Raw genomic sequence first — 6149 nt, forward strand, 5'->3', positions numbered from 1 at the left:
CCTTGGACAGTTTGAGAAACTTCACTCCCTCCCTGCTTGTTACCTAACTCTTCTTGTGGGTCTCAGGAATGGCTGTTTTGCTCACACCTAATTTTCATTTCCTTTCCCTTACACCTGCCAGTTGTAAAAAAAAAAAAAAAAAAAAAAAAAAAAAAAAAAAGTAAAGCTAACACCTGCCTTTCATCTTCTCCCTCTTCTACTTTACCTTCCAAGCCAGAGACTAATACAGAGGATCACATCTGCATATCTTTGCCCCTTTTAATTCTTCTCTCACAAAGGCAAGTTTCTTCTGGAAAAAAACTCTTAGTCTCACTTGCAGGCCTCCCTGCCCAGGGAAGAGGCCACACAGACGCCACCGTGGCTGCTTGCTGTTGTACCACACATGTGCTACTTTAAATGATTGCAGTTAATTATTCTACAGTCCACCAGCCATTGGAGAAACAAATACTATTGTGACAGACCTCATTTATTAATAAGTGCCACCCCACATGATGTAGAGGAAGATGGCCACGCTTTGGTTCCCTTCTAGAATGCTTCGTTATCAAACATATCACTCATAAACAGGGGCCCCGCCAGTGCTGCTATGGCAAACAGGCAGGACATCCCAGGTGCAGGGAAAAGGTAGGCGTATTATAATTACCCCACCAGTGTCCAGCCTTCCTACAGATGAGTGTCGGCTGCATTCTTATCGCCCATTGCAGGCACCATCCAACTGCTCCTCCCCACACCATCTTCAGTTTTGTCAAACCCTGTGTGAACCCCATCTGAATGACTTGTCCTGGGGAGCCATGAACAAACTTCTACTCACTCCAGCATTGTGTATCAATTTCCTCCGAGAGAAAACCATCCATCTTGGAGGGAAGCTCACAAAAGAAACAGGATGTTTTAAAGCAGAGTAAAACATTCTACCTTGCCGAGAAGCCCATCACGCTCAAGATGTAAACCACTCAGAAGCTTCAGAAGTCCCTAAAACTGACCAGATTCACTAGATTCCTCCCTCCCCAGGCACACATAAACTTGGAATTCTACGAGACCCTCAGACAAACTGAGTGCCTAGCAGAGGTTCAGTCTGGTTGAGCCACCTAGCAGGGTTGGGGGCCAGTAAGCTGCCTGGAGGGACACTCCAACCTGCTGAGCTGCCTGTGAGTTGTGCAGTACTGTCACCAGGGCTGGAGTAGGCTTTTGTGATGAGCTGTCTTTGAGTCATTTCTGCATCTACAAGTAACCCCTCTCCCGTATTCTTGTAAGTAACCACAATTAACTCTTTGGTTCATCCAGATGGACTCTGGTGGGGTCCACACTTGAGTCTGCAATCAGTCCCTATCTGGAGTAAGTAGATGTTTGTTCCCATCTCTCCAGGAACAGTGTCACACGACATCCAACATATGACTTGAATGACAGGCCATGGAAAGCACCCCTCGCTACTCTAGGTTGGAAAGTGAATGAGTTTCCTGCAGCTGCTCCCGGAGGCATGAGTGCAGGTTTCCTAGAGAAGTGTGAGTGCTTCCAGCACATCACCTAAAGCCCACCCCAGCAAGAGCCACACACACACACACACACACACACACACACACACACACACACACACACGCAACCCTGTGGCTCCCTGCCCATTTTTCAGGCAACTCCACAAGAGTCTCCTCCCCTCCAGCAATTGTTCACTGCTGTATAACCCTAAGGGGACACTTTGTGAATCTTGTCAGTTTCTTGTGCACTTCTGTGACTCTCTTGGAACTTAGGTGAGCCTCCCCCCTTCCCCACATGGGATATTTCAGTCAGGAAGAAACAGCCAGCCAGTGCCAGCCCACAGGCGGGAACTGACCTGTCCCAGGGGAGGGCGAGCCAGTGCTGGAGTGCAGCAACAGCACAGAGAGAGCACTAGCCGCCCATGAGGAGCCTCTGACAGGAGCCTCTGACAGGAGCCTCTGACAGGTCCTCTGACATGTCCTCTGACAGGAGCCTCTGACGCGTCCTCTGGTTGCCCAGCTCCCCTTTCTCCTCCCATCCTCTGTGCAACCACATCTCAGAAGAAAAGAAAAACTACCACCGGCGCTAGAGAGACGGCTCAGTGTTTAAGAGCACTTGTTTCAGGCAGTGGTGGCGCACGCCTTTAATCCCAGCACTCGGGAGGCAGAGGCAGGTGGATCTCTGTGAGTTCGAGGCCAGTCTGGTCTACAGAGCAAGATCCAGGACAGACACCAAAACTACACAGAGAAACCTGTCTCAAAAGCAAGCAAGCAAGCAAGCAAGCAAACAAACAAACAAAAGAGCACTTGTTTTTCTCCAGCAGAACCTAAGTTTGGTTTCCAATACCCATGTCAGGCAGCTCACATGCATCTATAACTCCAGCTCCAGGGGATCTGACACCTTTCTGTCCTCCACAGGTAACTGCACACATGTGCACACACACAGTGACACACATGCATACAAATAAAATAAATCATTTTAAAATACCCACTGCACTGTATGAACTGTGCCCTGTGGCTAAAACAGACATAAAAGTACTTGTCTTACGGGGGACATGTATCACCTTCAAATGACACCAGGTGTCAGTTTGCTCAGGCCATGGTGACAAAGTACTTCAGATGGAGCAGCTTATTCAACACATTTATTTCCTTACACTCGATGTCTCAATAAATTTTATCAAGGATGAGCAAAACAAGACCCAAGTTATGTTTGTCACTTTGTGGGCACATTAGCCCACAGACTGGGGAAATCATAAAGAGGCTCACAGTTGCAGACCAAAGTGGATGGATGTGTCTAGTGATGGCCTTCTCACTAACAATAGCCACAGACTACGTAAGACAAGGAGATCCAAAAGACAAGGCTATACTTTTTATATTTTATTTTATTTATATTTGTATATTCATAGGCATATTGCTTCCCATGGAGATACCCAGAAAAGGGTGTTGGACTCCCTGGAGCTGGAAGTCACAGGTGATAATGAACTGCCTTATGTGGATGTTGGGAACCAAACTCTGGTCCTATTCAAGAGTAATATCCTAGTTTGCTTTCTATTGGTGTGATAAAACACTGACAAAAACCATCTTGTGGAGGAACGGGTTTATTTGGCTTAGAGATTACAGTCCAAATGAAGGGAAGCCTGGACAGGAACCTAGGAAGTAGAAACTGAAGCAGAGACCATGGAGGAATGTGTTTACTAACTTAATTTGCTCTCTTATACAACCTTCCAAGGGGCGGCATGAGCCACACTGGACAGGACCTCCCATATCAACCATTAATCAAGAAAACACTCCCATAGACTCACCTATAGGCTAATCTGAAAAGACATCTCAATTGAGGTTTCATCTCCTCAGAAGAATCTAGCTTGTGTTAAGCAGACAAAACCTAATCAGCATAATATATAGCCCCAAGGAAACCACTACAGTGACCTATTTCCTCATCTAGGACTTTTCCACTTTCTACCATGTTCCAATAATGCCATCATATTATGAATCCATGGAGGAAGTCATCCCATCATGATCTGTCTCTGGAAAAATCTTCATAGACATACCTAGAGGGGTCTTCACTAACCTCCTATGCAATAAAGATGACAATCAAGATTAACCATTACCCTAAAGGAAGAATATGAGTGAGCTGGTTGGGGAACAACATGATCAGGACAATTAGGAGAAGATGCAAAAAAGAACAGACAATGTGATTGCTCTTTTTGGTTGTCCAACTTGACTACACCTGGAATTAACTAAAACCCAAATGGCTGGATACACTTATGAGAAATTTTTTTTTTAATTACTTGAACTTGAAGAATCACATTTAATTTGGACTACAGCCTCTGGTAGCAGCCTATATAAAGGACATAAAAGAAGGAATCTCTCTCTCTCTCTCTCTCTCTCTCTCTCTCTCTCTCTCTCTCTCTCTCTCTCTCTCTCTCTGCCTCCCTGCTTGTCCTTGCACTCTCATCTGGCAAGTCCATTCCTTCGCTGGCATTAGAGCCTAGTTCAGGATTTCAACATATACTGAAAACCAGCTGAGACATCTAGCCTCAGGGACTGAACAACTACTGGATTCTTGGATTTTTCTGGTAGACAGCCATTGTTGGAATAACTGGACAATAGTCTGTAAGCCATTCTAATAAAGCCTCTCCAGCCAGCAGATCACACAGGGGGGAATGATGTGGGAGGACAAAGACAGTCAGTCACTCAGAACATGAGCCTACAGGGGACATTTCACACTCAAACCCTTAATAGCCCTACTCCAATATAAGCGATCAGGTCACACAGGCACACACATGGAACACCATGTAACATCCCAAGAAGAAGACTACTACCTACAGGCCAAGAAAAAAATGCTCTCCAAGGAAACCAACTCTTTATTTTTTATTATAATATATATATATATATATATATATATATATATATATATACAATCTGAAAACACAGTATTTTATTGATTTAATATTACAACTAATCTTATTTGAGCATCAATGAGACAGCTGTGGTGGAAATGTCTTTCTTGTGCAAGTCTGTAATGTTATGTTGATCACCATATGAAGTGGACAAAAGTAGACCCCACAAAATAAGTCTTAGTGCTATTACATTATCTGGCATCTCTGGATAATTCCTTTAGAAGACAATACTTTGGGATGAAGTGCCAAACTTCATGAAATGCATAACAGATTAGGACATGGAGATGCATGGGATAGAAGAAAATGTTTCTTTGGATACATACATGAAGTATTTAATGAATTTTTTTTTTTAGTAAAACCAAAATTTATTATAAACCACAGTCATCCTCCATGTTATATATATAGCCTCCATGGTTCTATGGATTGTGGTCTGATTGTTCTTTATTTTATATCTAGAATCCACTTATGAGTGAGTACATACCATGACTGTCTTTCTGGGTTTGGGTTACCTCACTCAGGATGATTTTTTCTAGTTCCATCCATTTGCCTGCAAATTTCATTGTTTTTCTCTGCTGAGTAGTACTCCATTGTGTATATGTACCACATTTTTTTCAGGAAACCAACTCTTGCTACCAACTTCCTCAAATGTCCAACTTCCAGGACTATGAGGAAGTAAATGTTTATGGTTTCAGCCACTCAGTCTGTAGTTCACTCGTCCCTCAGTATCCATGGGATAATGGTTCCAGGACCACATAGGAATGCTCAAGTATCATATAAAATGTGTAGTGGGCTAGAGCTGTGGTGTGGCTCAGTCAGTAGAGTGTTTGCCTCGCCTTCACAAAGCCCCAAGTTCTATCTCCACTATGATAAACTGGGGGTAGCAGTGTATGCCTGTCATTCCAGCACTTGGAGGTGGGGGCAGGAGGATAAGAAGTTCATGATCATCCTCAGCTACATTTATACCACCACCACCCCGAATGCTCAAGGAACATTGTGGAAAGAATGTAGGAGCCAGAAGGTAGAGAAAAGAGCTGCAAAATGTTGTCTTCTGAGCATGACTCAGTGTGGCGCTCTCGAACTCACAGCAGCTGGGCTGACTCAAGAGTCATAAATGGGAAAGAGGTTTATGGGCACCTGCCCCCCTCCCTCCGCCCCATGAAGTGTTGGCTGCTGATAGCTTCTGGGAAGGAGGAAGTCGCTGTCTTCAGCTGTGTGCTTCCTGCTCAGCCCACCAGACTCCAGTGGATGGTTCCAAACTCATGGTCACACAGATGGCCCTGGTTAAAGTAGGTGGGTCACAAAATAAAACAAAAGGACATAAACGTGAGGAAAAGGGCATTCCGAGAGGAGGTTGGCCGGGGTGGAATGGAGATAAGAGGATGGTGGTGAGAACAGTAAGAATGTACCACACACGTGTGTGAAATTATCAAAGAACAAGTTCAGTTAACAAATATTTCTGTTGCTGTGATAAAACACTGACCAAAACAACATGGGGAGGAAAGAGTTTGTTCGGCTTAAAGTCCCAGGTCCCAGTGCATCACTGAAGGAAACCAAGGCAGGAACTCAAAGCAGGGACATGGAGGGAATTGATGCTGAGACTATAGAGGAGTGCTGCTTACTGGCTTGCTCCCTCTGGCTTGTTCAGTCTGCTTTCTTATATTGCCCGAGATCACCTGCTCAGGAATGACACTGTCCGTGGTGAGCTGGGCCCTTTTACATCAACCAGCACTCAAGAAAATGCTCCACAGACATTCCTACAGGCCAAGTCAACAGAAAAAATCCC

Source organism: Peromyscus leucopus, chromosome 1 (genome assembly GCF_004664715.2).
Source record: "Peromyscus leucopus breed LL Stock chromosome 1, UCI_PerLeu_2.1, whole genome shotgun sequence".
In the NCBI taxonomy this organism is placed as follows: Eukaryota; Metazoa; Chordata; class Mammalia; order Rodentia; family Cricetidae; genus Peromyscus; species Peromyscus leucopus.